Genomic DNA, 21,272 nt, shown 5'->3' with positions numbered 1-21,272 from the left:
CTACCAAATTAGTGTTAAGATTATATGGATATATACTTAATTGATATTATATATTAACAGCTGTTTATTTCTTTTTAATTCTTCCTAATATTGCTGAACTTATCCAGTCAACAGTTAATGTGTTGGATTTTATCTCTATACGACTAAGTTTAATATTTCCAAACTTTTTTTTAATGGGAGATCTGTTATCACCTAACATAAAGGAGAATCGCCTGGTTATATATTAAAATAGAAAAAAAATCCTTTCATTTGTGAATAATGATGATATATATAGCCAACTTTTTTTTTAAAAAAAAACAATAATAATAATATCTTGATCCTTGCTGATTTTGAGAAATCATAAGTATTCCTTTTTGGTGAATCAATTTTAGTATATGTAATAGCACAATTTTCCCCTTTTTTTTGGAAGTACAGAAATTCTGATATGCAACCAACAATTTTGTTTTGTTTTTTTTTTTTTTAACAACAACCGACGATTTATCTTAAATGCAGATAGTTGGACTCAAAACCACATGTCGTTATTACTTTCTTCAAATTTCATTTCTGCCCTGAATTTCAATTGTTTAAAATTGTACCCTTAAACTATATATTTTTTATTAGATTGTACTTTATATATATATAAATAAGGGGGTCAAACTAATTAAGACAATATAATAATATATATCATATATGCTCATACATTTAATAAATAAATATATCAATATTATCACCACTTCCATAAATATTTTTGTTGTATTGATTGTTAATATTGTTTTGGATTAATGCTAATATCCTTAGACAAAATTAACAAAGTCATTCACAAACACATTTTCTTCTATACATTTTCTCCTTTGTTCTTGATTTTTTTGTTTTTTCATCTTCATTTCTCCAGCTTTTCATTTCCGTTGTCATTACCAATCGTCGATTCAGGAGTATAATTTGTTCCCTTGTCTCTTGCTTCCATCTTTTGGAAATTTTAACATAAAACTTTGAATATCAAATTAGACCAAAGACGTTGCATGTCCATGAATACAATGTTTCAACAAAAAGAAAATATACAAAAAAGAAGATCTTCAAAATAATTAGAGTTTTAATATTCATATAAATTTTTATAAAACAGTTAATACAATTAAGAGTAACTTTATCATCTTATATAACTAAATATATAGATTATATCCGTTAGGTGATATTCATAAAGTGATTTGGTTTATAGTTATGTTTCGTTTAATGTTTCATCTATTAGGAAGAATTACAAAAAGAACAAGGGCAAGACAAAAATGGATTATTAGTTTTAGATTTTAAGTTGTGCTTTTTGTTTTTATTTTTAATGAACAAGTTCTCATATGATTTGTTTCAGTGTTGTTTGAACTGATTATCTCTTTTAAGTATATAAAAAAAAATCTCATTGTAGGACGTTTTAGCTATGTTTTAAATGTTCAACAATGTAACCGGTTATAGTTTATTACATATTTGTTTTGTAACTATAGTTAGAGTTGTTATATAAAGTTTGCATTTCAATGTTTTGTTTTGTAATTTTTGTTTTTCATTTATTTATTTATATATATTTTGTTTACTTCAAAAAATAAAATAACCACTTTTAAAGTCAAGCCTTATTTTCATTTATGTTAGATTGTAACTGATTTTCTTTGTCTTTATCATTTTAGTCTTTCACTTTTTTACAAATATTGTAACCGGTTACAATGGCTGATTACACACAATATATAATAAAAAAGAGAGTAAATGATGGCTAAATAACCAATATTTTCAAAAAGTTATACTTTTATACTTTATTTTTTTTTTGTAATAAATATACTTAATATTTTTAAAATATTGTACTTTTATATATACTTTATATTATTTTGATAAATAATAAGAAAGTGAAAGAAAAATATAAGATTTTAATTAAATTTTAAATAAAAAGAAAAATAGAGGAGCTGAAAGAGGAAATGGTGTGGTTTGGTTTGAATTTCAAATATAAATTTAAGAAGTTTGTTAAATTTGATTATGGTATTTTAGGAAAGTTAATTGGCTGAAAAAACTATATTAGTTATTGTTTTTAAAAGTTAACTTTATAAAATTTTCATATATGAGAAAGTCATATTTTTATAGAGTAATGTTAGGCACACACTTATTTTATATACCGAAAATGCACATAACGATGTTGCATGCATATTAAACTATTAAAAAAAATTAGAGTGGGACCCACTATTTTTATGTGTGATTTAAGATACATGTCACATGATCATTGTGTGCATTTTAAGAGTGTAAAATGACTTTAGTGCATACCATTACTCTTTTTTATATATATATTAACTATTAAAATCTTATATTTAAAAAATATCTCATTTTATTTTGGGGCTCATAAATTGACTTATCTCTGGTTAGACAATCTATAACTGTGTTTTTTTGCAATATTTGATTTAACACTTTCTTTTTTGACAAAAAAAAAGTCTTGTTTGAAAAAAAAAATGAAACAATTTTATTTGCTAACCACAGTGATTGGATTTGTAATATAATTACATCAACGTCGTTGGATTTGTAATATAATTACATCAACGGGTGTGATTAATTTTAACTTTTAACATGGCTTCAGGCCTAGTATTTTTTTTTTCACTTTTTGAACGGGTTACTCTCTCTCCAGCCCATTACTCTTTATTGATCCTAAGCTCCTCACCAAACCTTTGCATCAAAGTTCAACACGGTCGCAGTCCTGACCGAAGCTCTCCCATTGTCTTGAGTAGGGATGAATATTTGATCTGAAAAACTCGCAAACTCGCTCGACCTGTAATCAAAATCTGGATTTTTGCAAAACCCGTCAGATTCTGGTGAAATTCAATCTGAATCCGACATGGTTCGAGTAAGGTTCGAGTTTTGAAACTAAGGACACACGAGTTCGAACCTGAATCCGAACATAATTTTATTAAAAAAATTAGACTTTATAGATTAATGCATTTTTAAAAAAAAATTACCATGGCCCAATTTGTAAAAAAAATCAACATTACCAAACTAACAAAAAAGTTAAAAAAAAACATATGAAAAGTAAACAAAATTAAAAAAGTGTAAAAAAAATAGTATTTTTGAATTTTTTTTACCAAGGCCCATTTCCGGCCCAAAGCCTATTTTTGGACCAATCCCACCTGAAACCCGAAATCACCGCAAAAACTAAAAACTTCAGAGCGGGTTCGGTACCCTATTTTCCCACCCGAAACCCACAAAACCCAAACCCGAAAACTCGACCCGTATGCACCCCTAGTCTTGAGCAAACTTTGGGAGGTATTATCCTAATTTTATTTTTTACTTTTTTTTCATTTTGTAAAGTTTTAAAATTTTAATGCACTCTATTATAGGGCAAAGTATTTGTAAACCGCCGAACCCGAATAAACCGCTCAAACCAAACCGAAAAAATTGTCAAAAAATGAAACACGAATAACTTGACAGAAATTCACACCATCCAATTATTATATTGGGCGGTTTGAGAATTATACCACCTGCCCAATATAACATGAATAAACCGATTAATTTTTTTATTTATTTATACATACATATATTACTTATATTATTACATATATTATATGTAATATTAAATATTATTTTAAAATTTTTAACAATAAATTTATAATAATGTTTTAAAGTTTCAATTTAGAATAATATATATCTAAGTTTGGAATATGTATACTCTATTTTTAGTTTGTTGAATCTAATTATTTGAACATTAAAAGAAAAAAAACTTAAAATTGGTTTGGGCAGGTTAACCCGACCAAACCGCCTAAAACATTAAACGGATTAAACTTTTTTTTTCTTAATTGGACTATTAAAGTTTGATTTTTACAACCCGATCTTTACATTAGGTTGACTAAAATATGTTATAACCCGACTAAACTAACCGATAAACACCCCTACTCTATTAGTTAAAGTTGAGGTTTTGTGTTTCGTTGTTGGTAAACATTCTTAAGAACATGAAGTCCCATTTGGACATTTATTTGAATGATGTTGTTTAGGTTTTTGAAAGAAAATGTTAATGTTTGTATGAGAAAAGTGAATGTATTATAATACTTTCTATAATCTTACTCAACTATTTTTTTTTTTTACATAATTTAACGGCTTAATGATTTAAGAAGTAAAAAATTAAAGTCTTTGTACTTACCAACAATTTTAAAATTCCATGCTTTATTGAAAAAGATAAGCATTGTGATTGTAGTTGCCTTAAAAGTCATAATATGTAATAAAGTAACTGGCTGAGTTTGCAAATATATAGATTTGGGTTTGAATATTAATTAGAAAATAATGTAGTCTTGTGTAAGACTAGGATCCATATTATTTGATAGAAAGTTTCAGAACACCGCTTTAAGTAACTCGTATGGGAGTTGTTCTAATATATTATGGGGTACTTTTGCAAGTGCATATATCAATTATTCAACTTACAATTTTTATATAAAAAGTTATTCAATTTACTATATTTTTAGTATTCAATTTACTATTAAGAGGTATGAAATAATTGATTTCTATTTTTACCAAAATTAAAGTAATATGTTAATAGATATTCAAGGTAGCACTATAAAATTAAGTATATTTATTTTGTGTAACTTCTCTATCAATGTTAGAAAGTTTCTTGTGAACCAACTACCAAACAATAATTGGGACAAAAAATAGTATTAATCTGAAATAACTAAAGATGAAAGTATGGTGCTGTAAAGATCAAATCAGATCTTCTATTTTGGTAGTTGTAAATTTCAAGTATTAATTGTTAGCTTCTTGAACGTGTCTTCTCATTATTGTATGATCTTGCAGTGGTCGTGATCTATCATGATCCGGTTGCGACTTGATTTCATGTATTTTTGTGCCTATTAAAATTGTTGGGATTGTTAGACTTAGTTAATATGGTTAGGTTTGTTAATTGTGTTTCCGCTAAAGTTTGTTAAATCTGTTATTGAGGTAACTTGTTACTGTTTGTAACTTTGCCTTAATAAAAAAAAATTCACCTATTGTATGAGATTGATTCATTGTCATTTCAATAAAATTCTGCACTATTTTCTCTACTTCTCTTCTCTAAGTTTATGATTGGAGTTTAAAATAAAATGTCTGAGGTTGGTGTTTTCTATAAATATGAATTTGGATGGATAACAAGTTTAAAATAGTTCTCCACCATTAAACAAAAAAAAAAAAGAAATTCAAATTAAATCTAAAAACAAATATATTTTTTTTAAATTGACTTTTAAAAATTAAAAATAAAAATATAGTTAAAATAAATTGATTTTAATTAAGATAAAGTTCAGTATTGAATATAAATAAAACTACACACCCTAATTTTAAACTAAGTTTTTTCATTCCACTCAACCCTTCTTCTTCTTCTAGCTCTCCTCTCCTCATTCCTCACCTTCTTTGGTGGATCATACAAATGTAGGAAAAGAGTCACTCAGATAGTGGAGGCTTGCAGAGGAAGAAAGGTTGGGCCAAATGATCGGGCAAGGTGAGTCTGCAAGCGACATGGTAAGTTGGGTGGTGGGCTTCGTGACGGGGAGGCCCTTCAATTAATGCAAATAAATTTTTTATTTTGATATATATAAAAAGTGATATTCTTCATTAAACAAAAATCTATATAAATTGTGTTATTCAAAAATAAAAAATTATTCTAAGTCTACGTCTACCCTACCTATAGCTAGGATTGGCTTGAAATCTCTCCAATGCTTGAATGAAATAGATCTTGCAGATTGGATTATTAACTAGAAAATAATTAATTTTAATTTAATTATCTTTGAAAATTTTGATGTGTTTCTAATTTGGATATATTTGGATAGATCACAAGTAAAAAATCTCTGTGTTGAAAAATAGGGTTGCCTCTTCTTCCTTGAGCGCCACCGCTCTGATATTCCTCCTCTCAGCTAGAGCACTCTTGCGGTTGCGTGTAGGATGGTGCTTCTCTAGCCGAGTGGAGTGTGTGTTATTCTCCTTTGAGTTGTGTCGATCTCTTTCTCTCCTCTATTATTTAGCATCTTTGACCTCTCTTGCATTTCTGGAAACCAGTACATATTTGAGATAATCATTGCTATTGTGACATGACTTGGAAAAAATAATTTGACATTTTGAGGAAGTAGTGAAAAGCTATATAATGTGTAACAATGAGATTTTTTTTCAAATGATTAAATTGCTTGTTGAATTTGATTCAACCATGCAAGAACGTGTGCGTCGTATTATAACACATGAAACTCATTATCATTATTTGAGTCACAAAATCTAGAATGAAATAATATAGTTGTTGGCATGTGAAGTAAAAAAAATCAATCATTGGTAAAATTAAATAAGCTAAATATTTTTTAGGGTTACTTGATTGTACCCTAGATGCAAGTAATGAAGAACAAATGTCTCTTGTTTTAAGATGTGTGAATGTTTTAGATAGTCCAATATTGGTTGAAGATTATTTTTTAGAATTCATTAAGGTAAATGACACGTCAGGGCATGGGCTACTTAATGAACTTCGACATGCATTACATACTTTTAATCTTGATGTTGATAATATAAGTGGACAAGGTTATGATAATGGATCTAGCATGAATGGGAAAAACAAAGGTGTGCAAAGTAGACTACTTGAAATGAATCTAGAGCATTTTACACTCCTTATGCTTGTCATTCTCTAAATCTTGTATTTTCTGATATGGCTAATTATTTCTCCAAGACGGTGTCTTTCTTTGGTGTGCTACAACATATATACTCCCAGTTTTTAGCTTCTACAAAGAGATGGAAAGTTTTTACAGATCAGGTGCAAGGTTTCACTATTAAGTCATTGTCAGAAATATGTTGGGAGAGTCGTGTTGAAAGTGTTAGAGTAGTAAGAGATCAAGCTCCTTGTTGCGATATTTATAGCTATGCAAGTGCACACAGTCGCAGTTCGTAATAAAATGGTAAAAACCAAGTATCGTCCTCAAGAACTGATTTATCAATTACCAACCATTTAATCCTTTAATTCTATTTGATTAAACAATTATCAGAGAGTTTAAACTAAGAAAAATACTAACAAAGCGCAGTGAAGAATTAAACAAATTAACAAAGAAAACACAATTAGGACAATTATGATTCTCTATTTTTCCACCCTGTTATTTCCTAATGCAAACATCTATATCCCCTTCTCCCTATTCAAAAATAAGTTGCAACAACAATTCATAATCTGGTCAAGACTTATGAAATTCAATCTAAATGACAACTTCCTATATTTCTATGGTAAGTTGAATCATGTAGAGGGCATTAGCCACGCAACTCAGAAAATAAACAAATAATCTAGATACTTTCGTTCTAAATTAAATTTGCATCCAAACAATCAAAGCATATCAAATTTCACTTTTCAGATTTCAATTTGATTCATAAAATAGCAATTAGAGGTGATCAATCAATAATCGCACAATTAACATAGATTACAAGGAATTGAAAGAGATGAAGAAGAAAATCAATTTTGCATTAAACCATAACAAGGGTTTCCAAAAGATTCACATAAAAGCCCTAAAAGAGAATTTAGCCTATGATCTTCATTCTAGCAATAAGATAATTCAATTACAAACATGAAAATTGACAGAAAAAGATGATGAAAACTCAGGGACGAATCCTCCAATATGGTGTTCTTACTCCAGCCGTCGTCGTCTCTGATTAGCCTCTCTCAGTCGCCTATATGACTCCCAAAAACCCTACTGAAAATTCCCTCTCAAAAAGACTGAATTGCCCATAAAAAATAACCAATTATGCCAGAAATCGCGACCCCAGCGCTATAGCGCTAACATTGTAGCGCTGTAGCGCTAAACTCAGAAGAAAAACGGGAAAAAACTAGGCACCAGCGCTGTAGCGCTCTTTTGGTAGCGCTATAGCGCTAAAGTTAGGAACTATCTTCCTGAAAACTGCTTCCCAGCGCTGTAGCGCCGATGTTGTAGCGCTGTAGCGCTTAAGTCAGTGCTGAAGCTCTTCAAGAATTCTTCCTAGCGCTACGGCGCTCCCAAGGTAGCGCTGTAGCGCTACTTACAGAAACACCCAAAAGTCACAAATCCGTCTCGATTTCATTCCATTTTCGCTCCTTTTCAATATTTGCAACACTTAACGTCAATTACCCTGAAACAAGAACAAACGAGCATAAATCCGAAATAAAACAATCCTAACTAAAGAAAAATAACCTAAAAACTAGAACCATAAACGAGCCTAAAACTCGTTTATCAAACTCCCCCAAACTAAATCTTTACTCGCCCTCGAGTAAATCCTAAGTTAAACTAACAAAACGAAACAAACACAAAACGAACACATTAAACCATCATTACTATCTATACTACTTTGCCAAAACTCATGAACTCTCAATTGCAATAACAATAACCAGAATTTTAGCTCAATTGCCTTAAAGTCCGATTTGTAAAGTTCAATTAGGGAAATCCCAAATATATCATGAAAATTACTGCAACAATTGGACTCTATCATATATGCTCAACTCCTTTCAGACAATTCCACAAACCAAATTTTCAATACGCTTGCATCACTTGACCTTCTCCACTAATGTCAATAACATGTGTTTTGAAATCAAGAGGACTTTCACAGGTTATAGCTTGGCTTAGGCAGGGGTAGATAAAATTGTCATTTAAGCTCATTCGTTACCATAAGCATAAAACCTTAAAACCAACCAAATTTTTCTTTACCACACCAAAAATCACCCTTTTATACAATTAGAGAGAGAGAGATGACAACACTTTTCATTATTTTTCTTCTTTTCTTTTTCTAGACTTATCACTTTTTTTTTTTTTTTCAAATCACACTCCCCCAAACTTATTATTTTCTATACATATATATGATCAAGGAGTGTGACAAAGTGATAATATATATATATATTTTTTTTCAAAGACTTCTCTCTCTCTCTTTTTCTTTTTTTGTACAATCATACTGTATTCCCATCATACCAACTTCTTACTATTTTTTCCTTCTTCTTTCCCACAGATTATATGCTTATGATAACAAAAGGAAAAGAAAACAAAAATAAAGAAGTTAAGAAATTTAGGCTCAAATAGTATGATCAAGAACAAAAACAAAGTTTAAGGTTCAAAAAGGGTGACTAAGGATAATAATCAAGGTTGGCTTGAAAGGCACAATCGATCCAATAAAATTGCCTAAATCACTTTTCTAAACACATGTCATCAAGGATTTCGCCTCAAAGGCCAAACAATGCAAGTTCTATCGAATTCAAATTGTCATACCACCAACCCTAGTCCAACATATATAATAAACTCCAAAATGTTGCATTTTCAAAACATATTAAAAATTTCCCACAAAACCTTTAAATTAAACGCTAAACCAATTGAACCAAGCACACAGTTGAATTCAATTTCCTTTTCATGAGCAAAAACAAAGCAGCAACAGACACGAATGATGGTTTAACGATTACACTACAACTCAAAAACAAATTAAACAGAAAAATAAAAACAGCATAAGCCGCCCCCCCCCCCCCCCCCCAAACTAAAGATGCACATTGTCCCTAATGTGATAAAAAAATAAAAAACAGAGGAAGAGAACTTACCTGACCAGCCACATCAGTATGGCGGTGGTGGTGGATGGAACGAAGGGCCTTCGAAAGGCTGAGATTGCGGAGGTTTAGGTGCAGGAAAACCAGCAAAAGACGGTGGTGGAGGCGGAGGGTAAAACGGAGAGTACGGTGGATAAGGTGGAGGTGGAGCAAAATACGTGCGATCTGAATCATCTAGCGACCAGCGGTTCACCAAATTGTTTAGTTGAGCCACATGACTCACTTCATAATCATAACGCTGGCCTAAATACTGATTCACCATATGCTGCTGCTGAACCACATATTGATTATGTTGGATTAGATAATCCAACTTCTCATTAACTTGCTGCAAGCTTGAATTGCTATCGCTACCCACTAAAGCTGGTTCATCGTCCTCCTCCACAGCAGCTTCCATACGGCGCTTTCCCTTTTTTCTTGCTTGTGGCACATATAAAGAAGGCTCGGGATAGTCATTCATCAGATTAATGGATAATGGTTGCTGCAGCGAATGATAGATATCAGTAACGAACTCTGGGACACCAACCTTACAGCATAACATTATGATGACTGATCCATGGGCTAAACCACCAGTAGTGTGCCCTTTTTCAATGAAATTGATGTTGGCCTTAATCCAAATACCCGGATTAACACTCATTCCCTGCATCAATGCGTACATTAATAAGGCTCGATCCTTAGTCATATCAGATACATGACTAACAGGCATGAATCGAGCACAAACAAGGAACGCCCAAAATCTCGCCTCCCTGTTAAGCTGGCATGGTGCTATACTTTTAGGGAGGCTGCCAGATAAATTCCAAGGGGCGCCTTCAAAACACAGTTTATCAGCCACGGCCGCAAAATCTATAGAACCGCCCAAGAATTGGGCATATTCCTCCTCCTCTTGTTTGATATGCGGGACCTTGAACACCCTATTAATCGCTTCAGCAGTGAAGGGCACACGTTTCCCTCGAACAAAGACTGTGTCATTGTGTTTATCTCGTAGGTTGGCATAAAACTCATACACCAACGACACATTAGCCTGAGCCAGCCTTGTTACAAAATCGTCCCATTTCCTATTCATGAGATTCACCCGAACCCGTTCAAAGATCGGATGAGCAAACGGTTCAGACTGAAATTCCACTTCTCTCTCGGAGATCAAAGGTTTCCTGACAAATTTCTCATACCGCTCCTGAGCCTGGAAATTGATAAATCGAGTCTCATCATACTCATGCTCAGAACTTTCTTCCCTGGATTGAGACGCAGAAGCTTGCCCCTTTCCCTTGTTTCTACCCGCTCTTTGCTTGGGTGCCATTATCTCTAGTATCACCACCACAAGACAAAATTTTTACAGCACCTCCCCTATTAATGGACCTTTTTCCTCTTCACACACAGTAGCAATATTCAACCTTTCAAGCAAATCAACTAATTTCCCCAAACCCAAGTCAAAGAAAGGATTCACCCTCTTCAATCAATCAAAGCCAGCCAACCTCAAATATCGCAACAACACAAATCGGAAGAGAGGAAAGGGAAGAAGACCACTTACCAAACCTTTGCAATTGATTCCTTTACGCGTGAAAGTGAATACCCCCTTCAGAATTTCCTCTTTTTGCAAGAACTTGGATCATTGAAATTCTAGGGTTTCAAAATAGATTTGGGGCAAAATTGAAAGAGGTTGGAATGGAAGGGAAGAAAAAAAAAGAAAATAAGATGAAGAATGAAGGAAAGATGGAAGGTGTGTGGGGAGTTTCTGGGAAAAAGGCTGTAATGGCAAGGCTATGGAGGTATGGAGAGGATAGGAAGAAAGAAATAAAGATGAAGAAAAAGAAGGCAGAAGAAATGAGGGAAAAAAATCGCACCTTTCTTATTTTTAAGTGGTTTACTGGGCCGAGCGCTATAGCGCTATATGAGTAGCGCTATAGCGCTCATACGCGATTTGGGAGTGGGCCTCTGGAACCAGCGCTATAGCGCTGGTTTAACAGCGCTGTAGCGCTTGTTGAACCCCGAATGGCCTGGTCCTCTCTGAGAAGGGCGCTACAGCGCTGGGAAGCCTTGTTTTTTTTTTTTTTTTTTTCACGATTTTCACAGTTCAAAATTCATGAAAATAAAAAATAAAAATAACAACTAATTACAAAATCCCATCATTGTTCAAAACCAAATAAAATAAAATAAAATTTACAATTGAGAACTGCCTTCTCAAAGCGCTGTCTTTAACGTCATTTAGCCGGACGCTGGATCCCTCTTCAAAGAGGCTTCAGAAGAAGGACAGACTTTGCTTGATCAAAAGTACCACCCAAGTAAGGTTTCAATCTCTGGCCATTGACTTTAAAGGAATCACCTGAATTGCCCCGAACTTCTATAGAGCCATATGGAAAAGCTTGAACTACAGTGAAGGGCCCTGACCATCTTGACTTCAATTTGCCAGGAAACAGTCGAAGTCTTGAATTGAACAGAAGTACCTGCTGCCCTGGTTGGAACTCCCTTCTGATTAAGTTCTTGTCATGCCAAGCCTTTGTTCTTTCTTTATAAATCTTGGCATTCTCATAAGCCTCATTTCTGAACTCGTCAAGTTCATTCAGCTGCAACAGCCTTCGTTCACTAGCAGCATTCCAATCAAAATTCAACTTTTTCATAGCCCAGAATGCCTTGTGCTTCAATTCAACTGGTAGATGACACGCTTTACCAAACACCAACCTGTAAGGAGACATGCCTATCGGTGTTTTGAATGCAGTTCTGTATGCCCAAATCGCATCATCTAACTTTTTCGACCAATTCTTCCTCGAACTGTCAACGGTCTTCTCCAGGATGCTCTTGATTTCTCTATTCGAAACTTCAGCTTGCCCATTTGATTGAGGATGGTAAGGCAAAGCTTTTCGGTGATAAACTCCATAACGAGCCAACAATGCATCCAGTTGCTTATTCACAAAGTGTTTCCCTTCATCACTAATCAGAGCTCGGGGAGTACCAAATCTAGTAAAAATATGTTTCTGCAGAAAATTAAGGACAGTTTTTCCGTCATTGGATCTAGTTGATGCAGCCTCCACCCATTTAGATACATAATCCACTGCCAATAGAATGTATTCATTGTTGTAAGATGGTGGAAAAGGCCCCATGAAATCGATGCCCCATACGTCAAACAGTTCTACCTCAAGAATCCCTTGTAGAGGCATTTCGTTTCTCCTCTAGATATTGCCAGTTCTCTGACATCTATCACAAGCCTTGACAAACACATTGGCATCCTTGAATAAGGAAGGCCAATAGAAACCTCTTTGTAATACCTTAGCCGCCGTTCTTGATGCTCCAAAATGCCCTCCGCATTGTTGAGTATGACAGTGATTAAGAATGGAATGCATCTCTTCTTTAGGAACGCACCTTCTGATAATCTGATCAACACAGTGCCTATAGAGAATAGGTTCCTCCCAATAGTAGTGTTTCACCTCAGAAAAGAATTTCTTTAATTGCTGCCTTGACATTTCAGAAGGCACAATCTTGGCAACTAAGAAGTTCACTATGTCTGCAAACCAAGGGACAGCTAAGGTTTCACTTACCCCAAACAACTGCTCGTCAGGAAAATGATCATTGATTTGCACTGCTTTCTTATTTTCAGTCTCCTCCGCTTCAAGTCTAGAGAGATGATCAGCTACCACATTCTCGCTGCCCTTTTTGTCACGAATCTCCATGTCAAATTCTTGAAGCAACAGAATCCATCTAATCAGGCGGGGCTTGGCATCTTTCTTTGACATCAAATATTTAATGGCAGAGTGATCAGTGTAGACAATCACCTTGTTGCCAATCAGATATGGTCTAAATTTGTCGCAAGCAAACACAATAGCTAGCAACTCTTTTTCTGTGGTGGCATAATTAAGCTGAGCATCATTTAGAGTCCGACTAGCATAGTAAATAGACCTGAATACCTTGTCAATCCGCTGTCCCAGAACTGCCCCCACTGCGTAATCACTGGCATCACACATCAACTCAAAAGGCAATTCCCATCTCGGAGCTATCATAATTGGAGCAGAAATAAGCTTTTCTTTCAAGAAATTGAACGCCCTCAAACATTCGTCATTAAAATCAAAGACAACTCCATTCATAAGCAGATTCGAAAGAGGCTTAGACACCTTTGAGAAATCCTTGATGAATCTTCGATAGAACCCAGCGTGACCAAGAAAACTTCTAACTCCTTTTACTGAAACTGGTGGAGGCAGCCTTTCAATGGTAGAAATTTTCGCTCTATCTACCTCAATTCCCTCACTTGAAATTTTATGGCCAAGAATGATCCCCTCTTTTACCATAAAATGGCATTTCTCCCAATTCAACACCAGATTAGCCATCTCACAACGACGCAGCACGTTCTTCAAATTACCCAAACAGAGGTCGAATGATGAGCCAAAAACAGAGAAGTCATCCATGAAAATCTCAATACACCGGTCTACCATGTCTGAAAATATGGCCATCATGCACCGTTGAAATGTTGCAGGGGCATTGCATAGTCCAAATGGCATTCTCCTGAAAGCAAATGTGCCATAAGGACATGTGAAGGTTGTTTTCTCTTGATCCTCTGGTGCAATAGCGATCTGATGATACCCAGAATACCCATCCAAGAAACAGTAGTAGCTGTGGCCTGCCAATCTATCAAGCATCTGATCAAGAAAAGGCAAAGGAAAATGATCCTTCCTTGTTGCCTTATTGAGCTTGCGGTAGTCTATACAAATCCGCCACCCCGTTACAGTCCTTGTTGGAATGAGTTCATTGTTCTCATTTTTCACCACAGTCATTCCACCCTTCTTAGGTACCACTTGCACAGGGCTCACCCATGCACTATCAGAAATTGAGTAGATCACCCCAACATCCAAATATTTAAGAATCTGGTCCAATACTACATCCTTCATGGCTGGATTGAGTCTTCTCTGGGCCTCTATGGATGGCTTGCTATTCTCCTCCAATAAGATTTTATGCATCACTGTCCCTGGGCTTATTCCTCTAATATCTTCCAAGGTCCACCCAATGGCCAATTTATGCTCCCTTAAAACCCTCAACAGTTTCTCCAATTCTACCTTTGACAGGTCAGCTGACACAATGACCGGTAAGGTTTCATTCTCTCCCAAAGAAGCATATTGCAAGTGATCTGGGAGAACCTTTAATTCCAACGGTGGTGGCTGCTGAATGGAGGTTAGCGGTTTTTCAGTCGCATCCGCTAATTCTTGGAACTTTTTCCAATATGGTAAGAAAGAATTGATCCAGTTGACACATTCTCTGATCTCAACGTCCTCATCATCATCGCCTTCATCACCCAATAATACTGCCTCTAAGGCATCACTGCTCATCCTTCTCTTGGAGACTGCCTTTTCTATCACATCCACACTAAAGCAACTGTCACTAGCCACCGGATACTTCATAGACTTGAAGACATTAAAGACCACCTCATCTCCTTGAACTCTAAGCTTAAGCTCTCCTTTTTGAACATCAATAAGAGCTTGGCCTGTGGCTAGAAATGGCCTACCAAGAATAATAGGGACATCTGTGTCCTCCTCCATGTCCAGAACAATAAAGTCAGCGGGAAATATGAACTTATCCACTTTCACAAGAACATCCTCAATAATACCTCGTGGATGTGTTAACGATCGGTCTGCGAGCTGTAAAGTGACAGTTGTTGGTTTTGCCTCCCCCAAACCAAGTCTTTTAAACACAGATAAGGGCATCAGATTGATACTTGCCCCCAGATCACATAAGGCGTGCTTACATTCAAACTTGCCAATGGTGCAAGGTATGGTGAAACTCCCCGGATCTCTCAGCTTTTGGGGTAACTTCCTTTGTAAAATAGCGCTGCACTCTTCAGTGAGTGCTACAGTCTCATAGTCCTCCATTCTCCTTTTCTTTGACAGAATCTCCTTCATGAACTTAACATAACTGGGCATCTGCTCCAAGGCCTCCGCAAAAGGAATGTTTATGTGCAGCTTTTTAAACACCTCAAGAAACTTAGAAAACTGTTTATCAAGGGTAGTCTTTCTAAGCCTCTGAGGGTATGGAACTCTAACTGGCTGCTCAATGACAACTGGGGGACTCTGATCTGACTTCTGATGGTCTTCAGTAACCCTTTCTGAATCAGACTGTGCACCCATCTCTTTTTTCTGAACTACTGCCTGTGGAGGTCTAGGCTGCTTTGTTTGCTTTCCACTCCTCAGAGTAATTGCCTGAACTTGCTCCTTGGGGTTGACTTCAGTATTACTAGGCAATTTTCCCTGAGGTCTGTTATTGAGCATATTGGCCAACTGCCCAACCTGTGTCTCAAGGTTTCGAATGGAGGATCTGGTCTCAGTCATGAATTGAGTTTGTGTATTAGTAAGAGTCAACAGGGCAGCTTGCAGTTCATTAGGTCTCTCAGGTTGAGGCATTGGTTGTTGAGGCCTAGGCTGCAGTGATGACGAAGCTTGATTCATAGGTGGCTGAGACATGTTATTCTGAAATTGGCCCTGAAACGGAGGTTGTTGGCCTTGATTATTCTTCCACGAAAAATTTGGATGATTTCGCCACCCTGGATTGTAGTTGTTGGAGAATGGGTTATTGAGTGGCCTCTGAAAATTTCCCACCGCTTGAACTTGGGCGTGATCCATTAGGGTGTTATTATTACAGATAGGGCACTGATCGAAAGAATGAGCACCACCACACATTTCACACCTCACTGCCATCTGAACCGCATTAGCAGACATACTACTCTGTTGCAACTGCTTGGTCAAAGAGGCTACTTGCGCTGTTAAAGCAGTAATCGCATCTAGCTCATGCACCCCAGCTACCTTTCTAACTCCTGATGATCTTTCCTCTGACCACTGATGGTTGTTTGTAGCCATGTCCTCCAGCAGCTCATAAGCACCAGCTGCACTCTTGCTCATAAAAGTACCACCTGCTGCAGCATCTATAATAGTTCTGGTTGTTGGACATAAACCATTGTAGAAATTCTGTACTAGCATCCACTGTTCAATGCCATGATGAGGACATCTTCTCAGGAGTTCCTTAAACCGTTCCCAAGCTTCATACAGTGACTCCCCGTCATTCTGGCAAAAGTTATTTATCTCTCCCCTCAGTTTAGCAGCCTTTGACAGAGGGAAGAATTTGGATAAAAATTTCTGAGCCAAATCTTTCCAAGTGACAATGGAGTTTGGCTGCAGAGAATTCAGCCAACTCTTAGCTCTGTCCCTTAGAGAAAATGGGAAGAGCCTAAGCTTGATTGCGTCATCACTCACCCCATTATATTTGAAGGTTCCACACAACTCCAGGAAGTTGGACAAATGGGTGTGAGGATCTTCAGAGGGCAACCCATTGAATTGCACAGAGGACTGCACCATTTGTAAAATAGCAGGCTTGATTTCGAAGTTGTTGGCCTCTACAGCTGGTGGGCGTATACTATTTTGTACTCTCGTCAGAGTGGGTAGCACATAATCTCTCAGACTCCTCTCAGCGTTGGTCTGAGCCTAAACCCCTTGGACAACTCCTGGATTTATACCATTCCTGCCATCCCCATCATTCTGTGCCATCTTCACAGAATTCTGGGTCTCTCTCTTATTCTTTCTGATTTGATTGCAAGACTTTTCGATCTCGGGATTCAGAGGAACAAGTGTGGCTTTTCCTTTCCTGCCACGCATATACCAAAATTCACCTGAGATAGACAAATTAAGCAACTAAACAGATTAGAAACGAGAGAAATAAAAATCAAATTAGAATAAAAATTAATTAGACTGATATTGATAATTTTCAGTCCCCGGCAACGGCGCCAAAAACTTGTTGCGATATTTATAGCTATGCAAGTGCACACAGTCGCAGTTCGTAATAAAATGGTAAAAACCAAGTATCGTCCTCAAGGACTGATTTATCAATTACCAACCATTTAATCCTTTAATTCTATTTGATTAAACAATTATCAGAGAGTTTAAACTAAGAAAAATACTAACGAAGCGCAGTGAAGAATTAAACAAATTAACAAAGAAAACACAATTAGGACAATTATGATTCTCTATTTTTCCACCCTGTTATTTCCTAATGCAAACATCTATATCCCCTTCTCCCTATTCAAAAATAAGTTGCAACAACAATTCATAATCTGGTCAAGACTTATGAAATTCAATCTAAATGACAACTTCCTATATTTCTATGGTAAGTTGAATCATGTAGAGGGCATTAGCCACGCAACTCAGAAAATAAACAAATAATCTAGATACTTTCGTTCTAAATTAAATTTGCATCCAAACAATCAAAGCATATCAAATTTCACTTTTCAGATTTCAATTTGATTCATAAAATAGCAATTAGAGGTGATCAATCAATAATCGCACAATTAACATAGATTGCAAGGAATTGAAAGAGATGAAGAAGAAAATCAATTTTGCATTAAACCATAACAAGGGTTTCCAAAAGATTCACATAAAAGCCCTAAAAGAGAATTTAGCCTATGATCTTCATTCTAGCAATAAGATAATTCAATTACAAACATGAAAATTGACAGAAAAAGATGATGAAAACTCAGGGACGAATCCTCCAATATGGTGTTCTTACTCCAGCCGTCGTCGTCTCTGATTAGCCTCTCTCAGTCGCCTATATGACTCCCAAAAACCCTACTGAAAATTCCCTCTCGAAAAGACTGAATTGCCCATAAAAAATAACCAATTATGCCAGAAATCGCGACCCCAGCGCTATAGCGCTAACATTGTAGCGCTGTAGCGCTAAACTCAGAAACAAAACGGGAAAAAAACTAGGCACCAGCGCTGTAGCGCTCTTTTGGTAGCGCTATAGCGCTAAAGTCAGGAACTATCTTCCTGAAAACTGCTTCCCAGCGCTGTAGCGCCGATGTTGTAGCGCTGTAGCGCTTAAGTCAGTGCTGAAGCTCTTCAAGAATTCTTCCTAGCGCTACGGCGCTCCCAAGGTAGCGCTGTAGCGCTACTTACAGAAACACCCAAAAGTCACAAATCCGTCTCGATTTCATTCCATTTTCGCTCCTTTTCAATATTTGCAACACTTAACATCAATTACCCTGAAACAAGAACAAACGAGCATAAATCCGAAATAAAACAATCCTAACTAAAGAAAAATAACCTAAAAACTAGAACCATAAACGAGCCTAAAACTCGTTTATCACTCCTCAAATAAAAATAGTTTTACTCCACTTGGAAAATAATTACAATGAAGATGCCAAAACAAAAAATGATGTCGAGACTTTAGCAACATATAATATTCAAAATTTTGAATTCTTGTTGCTGATCGTATTTTCTGCATACGACAATGTGGCCTAAATCGGTTGTCGTTTAGCCTTCCTCGAAACCTAGAACATAATATGTGGGTGTCACTCCTATCACTGCTGAAGAACATGCTCGGCTGGTTATCAATGAGAGCCACCTCCCGAGAACCTAGACGGGGAGTTGCCTTCTAAGTACCAACATTAGTCCAACGAAGCTCCTCGGGTTGTGATCAACTTATTAAACCTCGAGGACCCTTCTTCACGGAAGGAGAACGCTCTTTCCAAGTGTCAACCAGAAAGGCACTCGGGACAACAGACACATGCCTAACACATCTAGTGGTTGCAGAGATCGTGTTTTCGGTTCCATACAAAGGGCAAAGGGTATGTTCCAAGACGCCGCCTAACATGGGGATACATGCAGCTACCCCTTGACAAGTACCAAAGAGCACATTTCCCAATAAAGCAGTGGGCTTGACATCCTCGTATTTGGCCTGCCAAATAACTAATGTGACCCACAAGCCTATTTTATGAGAAGGAAATCATCATTTATGTATAATTAATCTCATTATGGGAATACTATCGTAATCAACTCCCACTAATGAGCTTAACCCCCCTCAACCGCCTATAAATAAGGCTAGGGTATCTCTTGTAAATGATCCCCAACTTTTAGTGCATGCAAAGACGCAGGCTAAATTCTCAGAGAACTTGAGCTTTGCAATTTCTTCATCCTCAATACAATTGATTCATAGACTATGATTAATTAATAGCTTGAACCACGTAAAATTTGGTGTTTGATTTCCATTTTCTTTGAGCCTCTACTTTTATTTGTAATTGACGAAAAAACCATTCAACATTTGTTAGGCTTGATTAGTTGGTATGATCTATTGTCTGTTGTGAACAATGTTAGAAAAATTCGTCGAAGTGAAGATATGCAATTTGATGCAACTATTAGAGAATTGAAAACTCTTATTTCCTTTCTCAAAAAGTATAGAGAAACTAGGTTTGAGGAGGCTATGGTTGAAGCTACAAAGATAGTAAGTGAAATGGAAATTGAACATGTGTTCATTGAAAAACAGACATGTCGCAGAAAGAAACAATTTAATGAGAGTACTAGCAATGTGGTCATACAATCACATGTAAACTCTTTTAAAGTCAACTATTTCCTCTACATAGTTGATCAAGGCTATTTCTTCATTTGAATCCGTTTTGACTAAATCTATACTCATTTGAAATATTTTATTATATGTATATAACTGATAACAATATCTTTTCTTCTACAATTAGATTTGAACAATCTGAGAGGTTTGAAGAAAATTTGGGCTTTTGTTAACTTAGAGAAATTAAAATCTACATAAGGAGATAGTTTGAAGAGTTTTTCTGCTAATATAATAAATTTAATTAATCATGGTAGATTTCAGATCTTAACAAGGATGATCTATATCATGAGTTACAAATGCAACGACATAATTTGCCAAAAGAAACAAAAAATAGCAATTGTTGTATTGAATGATATAAAAGAAGTCGATGGCAGTTACTCGAATGCTTGGATTGCTTATATGATTATGCTAACGATTCTAATCACTATTGCCCATGCGGAAATGAGTTTTCAAAATTGAGGTTGATTAAATCTTATCTTCGATCAACTATGTCCCAAGAAAGATTAAGTGGTTTAGCAATGTTATCTATTGAGAAAGATATCGTTAAAAAAACTTGATTATACGAGTTTAATTAATACTTTTGCATAAAAAAAAAAAAGCAAGATGAGTCATGCATACTTAATATTTTTTAATATGTAAGGTTTGTCTAATTACGCATTTCTTGTTAAGGAAAAAAGTAACGGTTACAATAAAAAATAAAGTTTAAGTATTTATATTGTTAAAAAAATAAGTTAATTATTTATGTCACTAATATTTTATTATATATTATATTAATATAATTAATAAATATTTATTTTTAATTAATTTTAAAAGTATATTTAATTAAATATATGTAATATTCTGTTAAAATTAATAAAAAAAAACCGTTATAATCAAAAGAAATCTTTAAATACACACTTTTAGATAGAAGATATGATAGGACAACCAATTCTACATCATATGCCAACTAAATGAGAACAATACAAGAAACTATAAGTGCTGAAAAAGTGTGAACATTTATAAGCCTATAAAAGTGTCCCCCATTAAATATAACAAAATTTTAAAACACTTATAGCCAATAATTTTTTAATTTTTTTTTAATTTGAATAGGTAATCCACAAGTATCGATTGGAAGAAAGAAAAAGAAATAATACAGAATTATATTTATTTTAGTTTTATTTAAACTTTAGATTCTATTCGAATTATTAGTTGATTTGTAATTTTTAGTTTTAATTTAGTTTGGCTTTTATTTATATTTTAAAATTAAATTTTTTTTTTTTGGAGTAAATTTTTAATTATATAATTTAAAAAATCTGCGATGGGCAGCAGTAGCCGAGTCACGAGTGTGGAGTAACATATAAAAGCCTCTCGCTCTATTCATTCATCGTTCATTTATTTAGTATTATTAATATTAATATTATTA

The 21,272-nt window shown here is 35.1% G+C and overlaps 1 non-coding gene across 1 annotated transcript; it reads left to right on the top strand.

Moving 5' to 3' along the window:
* The first annotated feature begins 16,465 nt into the window (after positions 1–16,465).
* Positions 16,466–16,572, top strand: LOC133820565 (small nucleolar RNA R71). Its single transcript, XR_009886970.1, has one exon. It is a non-coding gene; the product is annotated as a small nucleolar RNA R71 (small nucleolar RNA).
* The last annotated feature ends 4,700 nt before the right edge of the window (positions 16,573–21,272 follow it).

Source organism: Humulus lupulus, chromosome 2 (assembly GCF_963169125.1).
Source record: "Humulus lupulus chromosome 2, drHumLupu1.1, whole genome shotgun sequence".
Lineage (NCBI taxonomy): Eukaryota > Viridiplantae > Streptophyta > Magnoliopsida > Rosales > Cannabaceae > Humulus > Humulus lupulus.
The sequence above is the reverse complement of the archived record's forward strand: the minus strand, read 5'-3'. Positions and strand labels throughout refer to the sequence as shown.